Source organism: Pteropus medius, unplaced genomic scaffold, assembly GCF_902729225.1.
Source record: "Pteropus medius unplaced genomic scaffold, Ma_sr-lr_union100, whole genome shotgun sequence".
In the NCBI taxonomy this organism is placed as follows: Eukaryota; Metazoa; Chordata; class Mammalia; order Chiroptera; family Pteropodidae; genus Pteropus; species Pteropus medius.
Window position 1 is genome coordinate 18204797 of NW_024349797.1, and position 14247 is coordinate 18219043.

Sequence of the window (14247 nt, forward strand, 5' to 3'; positions counted from 1 at the left end):
CCACGTTGGCCCCTCCCGGCCACCATCTACCCTGCCCCTACCACACCACCTGTCTGGGGGGCCGGGAGATGCCTCGGGAGTAAGGCAGGACCCCTGTTCTCTGTCTTAGAGAAGGAGCAGGGTATAGATGATCAGCCGAAGACAATAGGGTATAAGGGTGGACAGTAGGAAGCCTGGGGGCCGGACGAACGAGGGGAAGCAGAGAAGGGTCTCCCAAGCAGGCTGGCACCCGAGCCTAGAGGCCAAGTCTCCTCAGTTTTTAGAAAAGAACACTGAAGCTCACATACTTGTTTTTTCAGTCATTAATGATGGAGTACCTACTATGTGCTAGGCACTATTCTAGATAGTAGGGGTGCATAAGTGAACAAAACAAAGTATATTACCTTCCGATGGTGAACAAGGACAAGAAGCAAATGAAGAAACAGTTTATGTGATATCTGTGACATCATAAGAAATATGTAATGGTGTCTATTACAATACTGTATCACGCTTAAAACTTGCTAGGAGGGTGGATATCATGTTAAGTGTTCTTACAGCTGCAGAAGTGGTGACGGGGGTAGAGGAAATGTTGGGAGGTGCAGCCTTGAGGGTGGCGATGGTTTCGTGACACGTACTTGTCCCCAGATTCATCGCGTTGTGTACGAGAATACACACAGCTTCTTACCTGTCATCATACCTCAGTAAAGTGGTTTGAAACCAAAAAGGAATGTGCATTTGGTCTCTGCCCCTGGTTCCTGACGCACAGCTCCCCTCAGGATGAGCCGAGGCTGCCTCCTGTAGTACTTTGCCTGAAACTGCTACACTTACTTTGCTCCTTGCTCCCCAAAGGTCCTCCAGCATCCCCCAACATCCCCAGAAGTACTTCCTTAGTAAATTGCTGGCACACGAGCCTTGTCTCAGATCTGTTTCTGGGAGCACATCCAAAGCCACGATCTTGTCTGTCCTGAGAGCTAGATTTCTTCATCTCCATTTTACGGATGGGGAAGCTGAAGCTCAGAGGGGTAAAATGAGTTGTCCAGTGTCACACAGCCAGTGGCTAATGCGGTGGGCCTCAAACTTAGCTCTTCTGGACCCCACGACCCAAGCTGCCCCCTCCTCCACTGACTGACCAGATACCCAGGTCTGCCACCAGCCACCAGCCTTCACCAGCTAGCTTTGAGTGTGTTCTCTCTCATCACACCGTGTGCCTGATGCTTTGGATCTGCCCTGGCTGACCTCCAGCCTCATGTTCAAGGCCACAGCCTTCGGGAGCTCTCTGCAGCCCAGAGTCATTGTCGAAGACTGCCATCAGCAGCCACGGCCCCCGGTTTCATCCCCCTTCTCCCCTTAATCTTGCCCATCCTGCTCCCTGCTTTATGAGTCAGTCGTATGGGTCCCGGGATGGGAGCCTTCACCTGTTCGTCCCTAACTTCCCTGAAGGGGATGAATGCAGAGCAGTTGCTATGAGATCCAAGCACAACTGGATCAAAAGGATGCTGTTCACAAATGTCAGTTCTGAAACCGAATCCTGTAGATGCGAACCAGTGTCTACCCGGCATATATTTTGTTACATTTGCGTGCGTCGACTCAAAAGCCGAGGAACCGACACATATTAGGTACGTGTGCTCTTTCTAAAAACCACAGGCTAAGGATGATAAATTATCGATATTGTTCAAGATATACTGATTTCACTACACGTTTTAAAATCTTTATGTGGGGAAGTCAAAGGATTATAAATTCAATTTGAGTAAAGTTTAAAACCATATACTTTATGATAAAGGGCCTTTAACTTAAGATGGCCAAAGCACTGACATTATATATTTGCTGTAAAGAGAATTCTAAGCCTTTTAATTTTCTGATATTTAAAGTTACTTAATAAAGATTCGTTTCCATTAACTTTTAACAAAAGATGCTTCTCACAAAGCGAGTTACGAAGCTCTCCCTGTGCCGTCTCTCCAGACATTCTGCATCTTCCCACATGCTCACGGGTGTTCTGTGTTGCATGGGGCAGGGGAGAGGAGGGCAGAGCAGGGTTTGGTGCATATGAAAATAAAAACGCGGCGTTTTGGGGATGCAGGCGTCGTGTAGAGTTGGGGCTGCTTCGGAGGGGTCTTCGGGGAACCCGTAGCTGCCTCTCAGCACTTCCCCGTCTGCAGTTTTCCCCTGCGGGAAAGAAGTGCGTGTGCCCGTGGAGACACTCACGTGTTTTTGCCATTAAAAACGTGTTAAAGACCCTTTTTCTCATTCAAGTGTACCTGGCATACAATATGATACTAGTTTCAGGTGTGCCACGTAGTGATTCGACATTTCCGTACCTCGGCATGTCATCACCCCGGTCCGTCTGGCCACCACCTGTCCCCGTGCAAAGTTATTACACTATTATCGACATCGTCCCTGTGCCGTACATCACATCGCGTGGCTTGTTTACTTTCTAACCGGAAGTTTGTACCTCTTTTTCCCCTTTACATCCCCCCTACTCCATTCCCTTTTAAAAAAAATTAAACAGAAGAATAGACAAAACAAAACAGAAACAGACCCATAGATACAGAAAACAAATCGATACTTATTTTCAACCTTCTGAAAACCTATTCAACATCTTGTCTTTCCCAGAAAACTCTGGCGCATTTGATTCATTCCCAAAAATTGCCCGCAGAGGGCGCTGTGCCTGACAGGGGTCTGGGGAAACTCAGCAGAACAGGCTACGGCCAGCAGGGGGCAGTGTGGCGTTAGGAATGCGGAACGGCCAAGGTGCCTACTGGGCGGCGGGGTTACAGGCCATCTCTGCCATTACGTGTGAGAAACACCAGCAGCAGCTGTGGCCTGGTACCTTCAGCAGCTTGTGTCCCCACCCAGGGAGCAGCTCTAAACCACAGAGGAAACTGATCGAAACCCCCTCGTGTGCACCCACGAAATAAACGCCAAGCAGACAGAGCTGGGGTCCCAACTGGTGGCCTTGGCTGACCCCGGCCGGCAGGCCTCTTCTGATGGGCCTGGGCCTGGGCACAACTCCGCTTTGTTGTAATAAAGCTTTTTCTTAAAGTGCGACCATCCCTCCCCACCCCCACCCCCGGCAAATGCAGGCACCCTTCGTGAGCAGTTCAATGAATTGTCATGAAGTTATCACACTCATAAACCAGCGATTCAGTTCAATAATGCAAACATTTGCGGCTCTTCCAGAAACTCCTTCAGCCTGCACAATGTCGTAAGGTAAGTTTAATTAGTTGCCAACAAATACAACAGTCGAAAATCTGGATTTCTTGAAAAAAAAATGAAAAGATCCGCGCGTGGCTGCCTCCCCCAGGTGCAGAGGGCGGAGGTGGCTGCTGGCTTTAAAGGAGGTATGCACATGGCAGGTCATGCCAGGCAGGCGAGACGGGTCTCTGAGCCCCACGAGTTAAAGGGTCCTTCCCTGTCCTCCTCCACATGCCACTCACTGTAGGACGAGGAACCCAAACAGCCAGGAAGATGTGTCCATCCAGACCCCTCACTTCCTCACTGAGACCACACTTCAGTACTTGGAACTCCTGAAGTCTGTGCCCCTCTCTAAGCCTGGGTGGTTCGTGCTTTTGAGACCTGACTGCCGTAGTTGTCTGCACCCTTAGGCCCCAGGGTGGTGCCAAGGGCCAGCCGTTTTCAAGGAGCAGAGAGGGGCACCGAATGGAGCTCACCTGTGCAGGTTGTGGGGAGCAGGCCCCAGGCCAAAGCCCACGCTCCCTGGAGTTCATGTTCTAGCACAGAACCCCACAGGGTCCGTACCGGTCAGGGTTCTCTGAAGATACAGAACCAACCGGATACAGATAGACAGAGGAAGAGCTTTATTTTAAGAAATTGGCTCCTGCCACTATGGGGCCCAGCAAGCTCAAAATCTGCGGAGTAAGCCATTAGGCTAGAAATTCAGGTAAGAGGTGATAAATCCAAATTCTGCAGGGCAGCGGGCTGGAGACGCAGGCAGAGTTTCTAGTCTGGAGGATTCCTTCCTCTTCTGGGAAGAGTCTATCTCAGTTTTATTTTTTTTCTTATCGCCTTCAACTGATTACATGAGGCCCACCCACGGATAGAGGAAAATCTGCTTTACTCAAAGCCCATTGATTTAAATGTTAATCACATCTACAAAATGCCTTCACAGCAATATCAAGACTGGCGTCTGGCCAACCAACCAGGCCACCGTAGCCTAGTCAGGACGACACATAAAATTAACCGTAACAGAGTACAAGAAGCCTCTATCCAAATCCAGTCTTCCAGGGTGTTGCGAAGGTACAGTGGTCGAGATAGAAGAAAGAATACAGTCTAAGTTTCGCTCAACAACAGGCCTTAGCCGATCTATAGCTTTCACACACCTGGACGCATGGGCATGGGGGCTCTGCTGGTACGTTTGCCTTCGCCTGGCCTGTAATGCCAGAATCTCTTACAGCAGCCGACCTCTGTCTCACCTTACTCGCCTGTTTTTGCCTTAAGGTTCATCAGGGGGCACCTGTCTCCCTTGCTAGTGTCCTGGAGGAGGCAAGAGAAAGGAGAATGTCCTACGATGGGGGCCCACCGGGGCCACCGCTCGTTTTTATAAAGTTTTATTGAGACACACACAGCACGCCCACTCCTTCACCTCTTGTCTGTGGCTTTGGCACTACAATAGCAGCTGAGCGGCTGCGGCAGACACCACGTGGCCCACAAAGTCAAAAACGTTTATTACCTGGCCCTCTCCCAAAACGTTCGCCAGTGCCATCCTAGAAGGTAAGACAGAGTCCTTCCTAAAGAGCAGGTGAGTCCACCTGGCTGCTCCACCAGCAGGGCCTCTCGGCCTGGCCCTCCTCTTTGTCACCTTCGGGGGAGGAGGCAGTTCTGTGCACGACTGGCCCAGGGGAGGCGGGTGCTCTTCCATTTGCTCCCATCTCCCCCGTTTTTACCCCGAATATCCCACCTATCGGCCGTTGGGTTAAGAGGGGACATGCATGGGGGCAGCCTTGGTGACCACATATTGGTTGTCACTACCCAGAGGCATCTGTCCTACGGGTCACGGGGCTGACATCCAGCTCTTAGCACTGACCAAGCCGTGTGCCTGGCATGGGCTACACCCACCCAAGCAAAGGGCACCTTCTCGTTTTCATAAAGGTCCCAATGACCCGTATGAGCTGGTGTGGTGGCCGTGGTGGCAGCCTGGGTTTTCATTCTAGTCCTGGCCCTCACCTTGGTCAAGAGACACAATTTCTCCAAGCCTCAGTTTCCTCGTCTATAAAGTAGCAACAAGAGCAACACTGAGACAGGCTGAACACAGGGCCCTCCTGAAACCTGCCGTCCTCACCCCTCCCGCCTACGACGAAGGACCTGACACGGCAGAAGGGACTTTGCAGACGTGACTCGGTTTAAGACGTGGAGATGGGGAGATGACCCTGGGTCATCGGGTGACTGGTGAGAGATGAGAAGATGGGGCAAAGAGGGGTCGCAAGCCGGGAACGCGGGCCGGGAAGGCAAGGGAGACGGACGCTGCCCTAGATCTCCCAGGAGCCAGCTCTTCCGACACCTCGACGTTAGCCCTGCAGACTGACTTCGGACAACTAGTTCCAGAACCGTGAGGTAATGCATTTGTGTTGTTCTAAGCCCCTAGATTTGTAGCGATCTGTTCAGAAAGCTCTAGGAGAGTCTCACCAGTGCCCATCTCGGGGGGTGGTGTTAAGGGTGAACCGAGATTCGAAGCATCCGGCGTGGGGAGCAGTGCGCGGAGCTCGGTCACCGGGGCGCCGGCTCCGGCCTGGCAGTTGGGTTTCCTCTCCAACGCCCTCCCCGCCCGCCGCTCTTTCTGGCCCCTGGAGGGCTGCCATCCCTGAAGGCTCCTGGGACAATAAGGGGTGACTCCTGACCACATGAGGAAGGGCGGGGGGCCAAAGACGGCCAGATGGTGGAGATTACAGTAATCACATCCTCTGGCCCTTTCCAGAGTCACCGAACCAGGGGAGGTGGGCCAGGGTGGCAGTGACGTCGTATCGTGGCTTGCGTAATTGGTTTCAAGTACAGGCAGCCTCGAAAAGCAAAGTGACTTTCAGATTCGTCACTGATGGCCAGCAGGCCAGATCTTTCCCTACAAAAACAAACCACACAGGAACGTAGCCAACCCACACACTTTCCCTCTGCCGGTTCGGCCCCGCACCCCGCTTCCCGGCCCTCCTCCAGGCGTAGCGGCTGCCTGTTTGCCAGGTCCCTTAGACACAAACTATCCTCAAAACTGTCTACACCAAGACTTCACACCTGGCCCCACCTCTGTGTGGACCAGGAGCAGCTGAGAAGTCCCCAGGCCGGACCTGGACGAGGCTCTGGGGCGCAGGCGTAAAGGCCGCAGCACCCTGCCCCGAGCACCGAAGCTCTCCTTCCGCTCCCCGGTCAGTGCAAGCGCGTCCATCCTCCCGTCCATGGTCACGACCATGGGCTTCGACATCCCTCTGTGCCTTCTCCCGTGAGATGTCAGGGCCGTGTGCAGGAAGTCCTCGCAGGGGCCCTCGGGTGGCCCACCTTGTCCTCAGGCTGCGCATGCGTGGGAGACACCTGCAGCTCGGGCCTGGGCGACGGTGCCCTGCAGACCTCCCGAGCAGGTGCTGTGTGCCGGGCCCTGGGCAGGGGCGTGGACGAGAAGCAAATAAACGAGCTACGATGACGACAAGGAGGGCAAGACCATCTTTGTCCTGCTTCTGCTGCTGAGCACAGCAGGGAGGCAGCAGAGCCACCTCCCCGTCATGCCCCAAGGCTCCTCCATGCTTGGGAGGTGCGGCCAAGGGGAACGAATTGAAGATTAGGGGTGACATCTAGGTTGGAGGGGATGTGGGGAAATGAGGTAAAGCATGAACGCACAGCCACCTTTGAGGCCGATGCGAAAAAGCTGGGGCGCTTTTAGATGTGTGTGCGGTCCCATCGCCCGGGAACTCCACCGAGGGAACCTGCTCTGCATACGTCCCCACGGTTATGCGCGGAAACCGTGGACGAGCATTTTAATGACAGCCCTGTTTGAAACCGCAAGGGACCGGAAAAGGTGTCTATTCGCCCATGGAATGTGAAGCAGGATGGAGCAGAGCTTTAAAAGGAGGAAGGAGAATCAGCCGCGTGAAGATTCTCCGAGGTGGGACCACGGGGTGAGAAAGCGAGTCGCAGAAAGCAAGCGTGACATCGCCCCATTTAGAAGATAGGAACCCTGCTTCTCAGCCTTCGTGGTCCGCAGACAGGAGCGCGAACACAGGGAAAGGATGGTAACCACCGCCGCCGCCGGGAAGAAGCGCGACTTTTACATTTGTATAACTGAACGTTCGAAGAAAACAGGACGGTAGATCTATGTCCACATGTCACCCCCCAGTGCCAGCGCAGGTGTCACGATCTAGTAGGACAAAGAAGGCAAAAGCCCTCATGTCTGCCAAGGTCATTAACATACACCCACGCTTCATTCAGAGGGCCAGACGACAGCACTATGATTTAGCTTATATTGGGTTAAAAAAAAAAAAAGCAGCTCCAAAGTCTAGCGACTGGTCCGAGTCAGCCAGACGGATGTCTGTGGGGTTTGCCCACGAGTCTGTGGTCAGCTGGAAACGAGACAGTCTAGAATAGTGTAACTCATGTGTCCGGGACGTGACACCTCTTCTCCCTGGCCTGGCTCTCGTCCTCCAGCGGGCTAGCTCAGGCGCATTCGCGTGAGGGCATCAGAATTCCCAGATAAGCGATAGTGAGGCTCAGCCTCTGAAATTTGCAGTGTCACTGAGGCCACATTCCGTTGATAGAAGCGCTTCCCGAGACTGGCCCACGTTCCAATGGCGGGAAATGGACTCCACTTTACTTAGCTAATAGCAGGAACAGCTCTATGTGCCAGGGCCTGGGCTGAGCATTTTAGATACATCTTCTCATCGTCTTCTCATAGTAACGAGGAAGGTCTATGATATCACCTTATAGAAGAAGAAACAGAAGCACGCTGGGCGTCAGAGAAGGGACTCTCTCCAGGGGACTCCGGGGAGCACTTACCCCGCCCGAAAACCCCCTGCAGACGCCGGAAGAGCCGCCCTCCCTCACTCTCTCCTGCCATCGATGAATCACATCCCCAAGATCCATGCAGTGAGGCCCTAAGCCCCAGTGTGGCCGTGTCTGGAGTGAGGAAGAAATTGAGGTGAACTAAGGTCACATGGCGGGAGCTTTGATTTGATAGGATTAGTGACTTTATCAGAAGAGACACCCCGAAGCACCCCCCTGCTCCCTCTCTCCCATGTGAGGACGCAGAGAGGAAGTGACACCTACAAGCCAGGATGTGGGCCCTCACCAGAAACCGGATCTGCCGGCACCTTGATCTTGGACCTCCAGCCTCCAGAAGCGGGAGAAATAAATGTCCTTTAAGCCGGTCTTCTGTCATGGTGGCTGGGGCAGACCCAGACGTCTCTCTGTCCCCTTTTGAAGTGCAGTCCCTAATCCCTCCGTCCGAGCACGTGTCGGCCGCCCCTCTCCTTGCCCCTGGGACTGCAAGGTCCAGTTCCCAGGGCGCCACGGTCTGTGTTCAACCAGTCTCAACCCCCGTTTTTCTCTGCCCTTTTATTATTTCTCTGCTCGGAAGACACAGGCGTAGCAACGACGGCTTGGACTCCACGGGCGTTTCCGAGCGAAAAGACAACATCGCGACGGGGAGGGAAACGGGTTTGAAGGCGCCTCCGCGGCTGGGGATGCGGAGACTAGGCAGAGTGCAGAGGCCCAGCTGGTGGGGTGTGGGGGCCCCTCACCCCTTCCCAAACCCTCAGTCCCCACGACTCAAGCCCGCAGCACCCGGCAGGAGAGTTAAGGGCGGTGGTGCTGACGCCAGACCACCTGGGCTCAGGACCCACCTGTCGCCCTTTAGCTGCCACCTTGGCACCTCTGCCAAGCTCCCCAGCACTCGCTCTGCCCCCCACGTGTAAGGTGGAGACAACAGCTTCCTCCTGGGGGTTCCATCAGTATTGAATTGACCAACGCCCATCAAGCCCTCAGACCATCAAGCCCTCAGACCGGCTTCGGGCCACAGGAAGAGCCACCGTGTGTTAACTGCCAGGGTGGCCACAGTGTATACCCTGGGGGTAGGGGAGAGGGCTGGAGGGAGAGGTGTGTCCCAAGGCCTCCGCCCCAAGTCCAGGCACAGGGCTCCCCGCTCCGCCCCTCCCTGGGCACCGAAAGGGAACTCTCCGAACTCGGTGTCAGTTTAAAAATAAAAGGCCAAGGTGAGAGGCGACAAGCCTGTATCCACCATCTAAAAAGAACTGCGGTTCTGGGAAGCACTGGTTCAGGCAGAAACCCAAATAGTGTTCCGCTTAGGAGGTGAAGACAAGGTTCTTAGGAGGAGGAGGGGAGCAATTACGTGAATAGAAGGAAGGAATTTCTATTGGGGTTAAAAAGTGAAGGGAGGAATTTCTATAGGGGTGAATAAACATTCTTCTTCAGCTATGTATGGTGATGCTAATTCTAAAGAATGTCTTGGACTTTCAGTCTGGTAGTCAGAATGTCTGCTTTCTTGTTAGCTTTGCAACCAGCTGTTTGGAATACCATGTTGCTTTCAGCCAGCCGAAGGCTATTTTGACCAGTTGAAACATTTCAAAGATTTGAGTAGGACAGTGCGAGGCACTTCCTGTGGGGTGGCAGCTCCGACTCCATTTGGAGTGTCTCCGTCTCTATTATTCTTCACAAAGGGAACAGGCGTGGGCTTCCCACACCTCCCGCCCCTGCGTCTTCACAGCAACGCTCAGAGGAAAGAGTGACGTTCCATTTTAACAGGTGGGAAATGGGGCTAAGAAAAACTGAGCACCTTGCCCCAGGTTTACACAACTGGCGAGCCCAAACCCGCTTCCCGACTCTGTTTCTGATTCCAGGATGAATCCTGGAGGGTGCCCCAGAGTCACCTGACCCCAGGCTCCCATTCAGTACCAGTCTCAGCCCCATTCAGCTGGCTCCCCACACCCACCTTCGTTCATGCCCCTGCCTGGCGCTCACCGTGAGAAAAAGCAGACAGACCGGGGTGCAAAGTCAGTCCCACCACCTAGCACCGAGAAATGCCCCTTAGCCTTTCCGAGCCCCCATAATGGGCTGCATAACGGGCTGATTAAGCAAACTGACATATGTAATGTACCTGGTCTCGCACCTGTGCTGATAGGGAGCCGAGGATAAACACCGGTCCCTCCGGCAGGCTGAGACTCACCCGTGGTCCGTGCACCCCACTGCACCCCAACGCTCTCCATGGTGCCCACACATCGTGGGTGCTTAATACATTTTTAATCATACTCTCTCTTTCAAAATTTCATTATTTGTTTTGAACAAGTAATACATGCACATGGTTCAAAACTCTAAAAGCCTGCACGAGGTACATACACGAAAAGTCACACTCCCCGCCATGCACTTGGTCCTCCTGTGCCTTTCCGCGTCTTTGTGCAGATGCCTGTAGACACAAACGCGTCTTAGCCCCTTTCTGCCACAAAACGCAGTGGCACCGTATACAGTGACCTTTACCTTGATCTTTTAAAATATAATTTAAAAATTTTTTTCAATTATAGTTGGCGTACAATATGGTACTAGTTTCAGGTGTACAACGTGGTGAAAAGACATTTATATAACTTATGAAATGATCGCCCTGATAAATCTAGTACCCACCCGACACCACATAGTTATCACAATGTTAGTGACTGTGTTCCTCATGCTGGACTTTACATCCCCGTGACTATTCTGCAACTATCAATCTGTACCTCTTAATCTCTCCCCCCTCGTCCCCCACGCCCCCAACCTCCCTCCCATCGGACCACCATGAAAATGTTAACATATTTTCAAATAAAGATAGTTTGACTGAAAAGGTAGATATTTGTGCCAAGCGTTTCGAAGATGAATGGCTTTTCTTGCTTGCGTTCGCTCTTGGAAACAGTGCATCTCTGAGAAACAGGGCTGCTGCCGCCGCCGTGGGGCCTGGCACCAGCAATGGCGTGGTCAGACCCGGCACTTAGGAAGACAGCTCAGGCAGCAGCGGTGGGGTGAGGGCGAGGAGACAGGCTGAAAGCAGGCACGACACAGGGCAGGGAGACCCGTGGGCAGCTAGTGGATGCTCCATGCCAAGAATGCAGCAGCTACAGTGAGACCGGCATCAGAAGATGTCAGTGGAGCTTGGGGGCTCGGACGCTGGGTTCAGGGACTGGCTCGTGAGTTCCAGCTGGGTGGGTTGCTTCTCCTCCGTCATCTGTAAGCGGGGGTGCTGCCAGGCCCCATCTCTCATCCTCAGAGCGTGTGTGGTCAGCCCTCCGTGGATGCCGACGTTCCGATGTGCTGACACCACGCGGCAGAGCGGGAAGCGGCCTCATGGGAAGGCAGCGTGAATTGGGAGCCTGCGTGAATTCCAGCTCTGCTACTTAGCCCCACACAAGTGGATTGGGACCTGTTATTTAACCCCCTTGAGCATTCGTTTCTATCTGTAAAGTGGGGGTAACACCTATTCTCCAGGATTGTGGTGGGTCTTAAGTTTGACGCAGCAGGTTAAGTGCTTGGCATGGCAGAAGTGCTTGGCAAACGAAAGCTAGCATCTCTTCCTCCGGCGGGATGCAGAGTGTGGGAGAAGAGGCCAGATGTCACAGGGCCTCCAGCTGCTCCAAGCCAGACATTTCGCAGCTCCTGGTTCTCTCCCAAGGGCCCGGGTTCTGGCCTCCAGGAGTCATCGGTAAACTTCTTATTTAGACTCCTGGAGGAGCTGAGTCAAAGGAGGAGAAATTAACATTTTGGAAGCGAGTTCATCAGCGGGGGGTCTGACTGGAAGATTTTTGAAAGCTTCTTTATCCATCCCGACTCTGTACTTTTCCAGGTCGAAATGCTTCTCACTTTCCAGTGTTCCTGAAAATTCATTTGTCCCGCCTCCCTTTGAATAAGTCTTTACTGAGCACCTACTGTGCTAACCACTAAGGAGACAAGAGTGCCCTCTCTGTCACTTGTGCAAAGGACATTCCCTGAGTGCCTACTTATGCTCTGAGCAGAGTTGAGGGGAGGAAAAGTAATTTTCCTTCTATGCCTCCGAGCTCTTGGGTGAGACCCCCTGTAATAAAGACAAATTACCAAGGAAAAAAAATAAGCAGAAGTTTATTAAGATGTATACTTCACATAGACATGGAGGAGACCTGGTTAAAAATGAGCAATTCCCCTGAGGTGGCCTAAACCACCAACCCGATCATCATCTTCGGCTAAAAACAAGGAAATGGAGTTTGGGGGTGGGGGCAGCAGTTATGGGAGGTGACCAGGAAAAGTCCCAAAGTAACGTTGTCATGCAGGTGTAAGTTGGTGCCTTATCCACAGATAAGAGTTTCCTGTGATTTAGGGCTGTCTTTCTCTCCCTGGAAAATGTCCCTTACAGAAGCATAAATTCTCTGTTTTCAGAACTTCTCTTGTGTCTGCTGTTTCTCAAAATAATCCAGTTGCCACAGAGACATATGTCGGGGTGGAATATTTTGCCACCCTTCAAGTGCAAGACTCAGAGGACACTGTTAAAAAAACAGAATTCAACTAACAGATAGGAACTCTGAGGGGCTGTACAGAGCGATGAACTCTTACAGGCAGAAAGGAAGTTAGACCAGCAAGGAGCTGACCGTTTGGGTCAAGGTCACGGTTCTTTACGGGATGGCAGGGGGCCTCTCAGGCAGATGACCTCACTCGTGCTGACCCGGTGATGCCAGGTTGACCGGTTTATGGTTCCATTCCCGGGGAAGTCTGAAACTGTAATTAAGTTAAGCATTAAGTTCCTGTTTGGTGACGTGGGGCTGAGCATACGTGACGCCATTTTGGGCACTTTGTCTCTTTTTTTAACAGCACAAAGAATACCCCGTCACTCCCACAAAGGACTCCATAGTTCCAAGTGCAGACAGCAAGTAACAATAAGCGTATGGAAGGCCCTTTTAAGAAAACCACTACTTTCCTCTCAGGAGAACCACTGCCGTTATTAAATCAAGAACAGCTCGGAGAAATATAACCGCCTGTCAGGAACGTCAGCGAGAGCAGAAAAATGCTCCCTTCTTCCCTTCTTTATTCTTTGCCTAGTCTAATAATTAAATTGACGTAAGACGGATTAATAGGAGAAAAATACATTTAATTTTGTATATATAGGAGCCCATAAAAATAAGAGATTTGAAGAAGTGACCAAACCAGGAAGCTTTAATATCTTTTAGACAAAGAATCAATAAATTTGGGAAGAATTGACAAGATAAAGGCTTGGGCTTGGGGTCGTAAACTGGTGCAGTTATAAAAACAGTTCCTTTCTCTCTTTGTCATCCCCTGAAAATAAAGTCAGGCCATGTCTAGTAGAATCTTCCTACATCCTCGTAATGTCCTGTAATGAGTTCCTCTAACCTTTGAATTTCCTGTGAGCTGGAAATTTTATCTAGAGGCATGATTAGATGCAGGTTGAGTGAGTGTGGCCAAAAGGGTTAGTAGCTGGTACTGGGAGCTGCCTATTCCATCACATACCAGGAGATACACAATGTCTATTGTCCCACCTTGCCAGGGTCAGGGGTGTTGCTGACCCAGAAGGGAAGGTTCGATGGCGAGAGGCCCAGTTGGAAGAAGGCACAGGAGGCAGACGTGAAGACGAAACGGCCGGCACCCACTTCACTGTGCGGAGCGCACTCCGTTGGGAAGTGCAGTTCTATTGAGGTGCGCAGTCCTGTGCACACTTCTCCTGCTCCCCTTTCTCGTGCCCCCCTTCTGCCCTCCTCTTCTGCTCAGCCACACGTGCGTGATACAATGAGCGGAAGTATATTTACTTATTTTCTAAGTCTGGGGTCCTATTCCTAGCCGCGGGCCTGGATCACAGCCAGACCTTGGGCCAGTCAGGCCTGGTGCCCACACACAATGAGTGGGATAAAATCCCTCCATATAAAGTCCCTCATCAACCTGTCATCTGATGGTCTTAGCGTCCAGTCCTGGTTCTTAACGAGGTCATGAGAGGTTACAAAATTTCATTTGAACTTAAATGGACAGGATTCCTCTGAGGTCTAGGCTCGTGCCCCTTCTTATGTCACTGTACGTCTAAGGTTAGGAATTGGTGGCTCGCCCTCCAAGCACAGCCAGAAGATGTGATTCGCTTGATCTTCACAGTGTTTTTAAAGCATTTGAGCTAATATTTTCAAGCAGAGGTATTGTAAATTTTAAAAATTCATCTTTTCAGCTCCCTTTGAAAAATCGGAATCCAGCAGCAATCGGTCATCCCTACCACAGAGTGACAGTCTATGGGATCTGACTAGTGGCCGACACTGTAAACACACTGTGCGCTCCTGG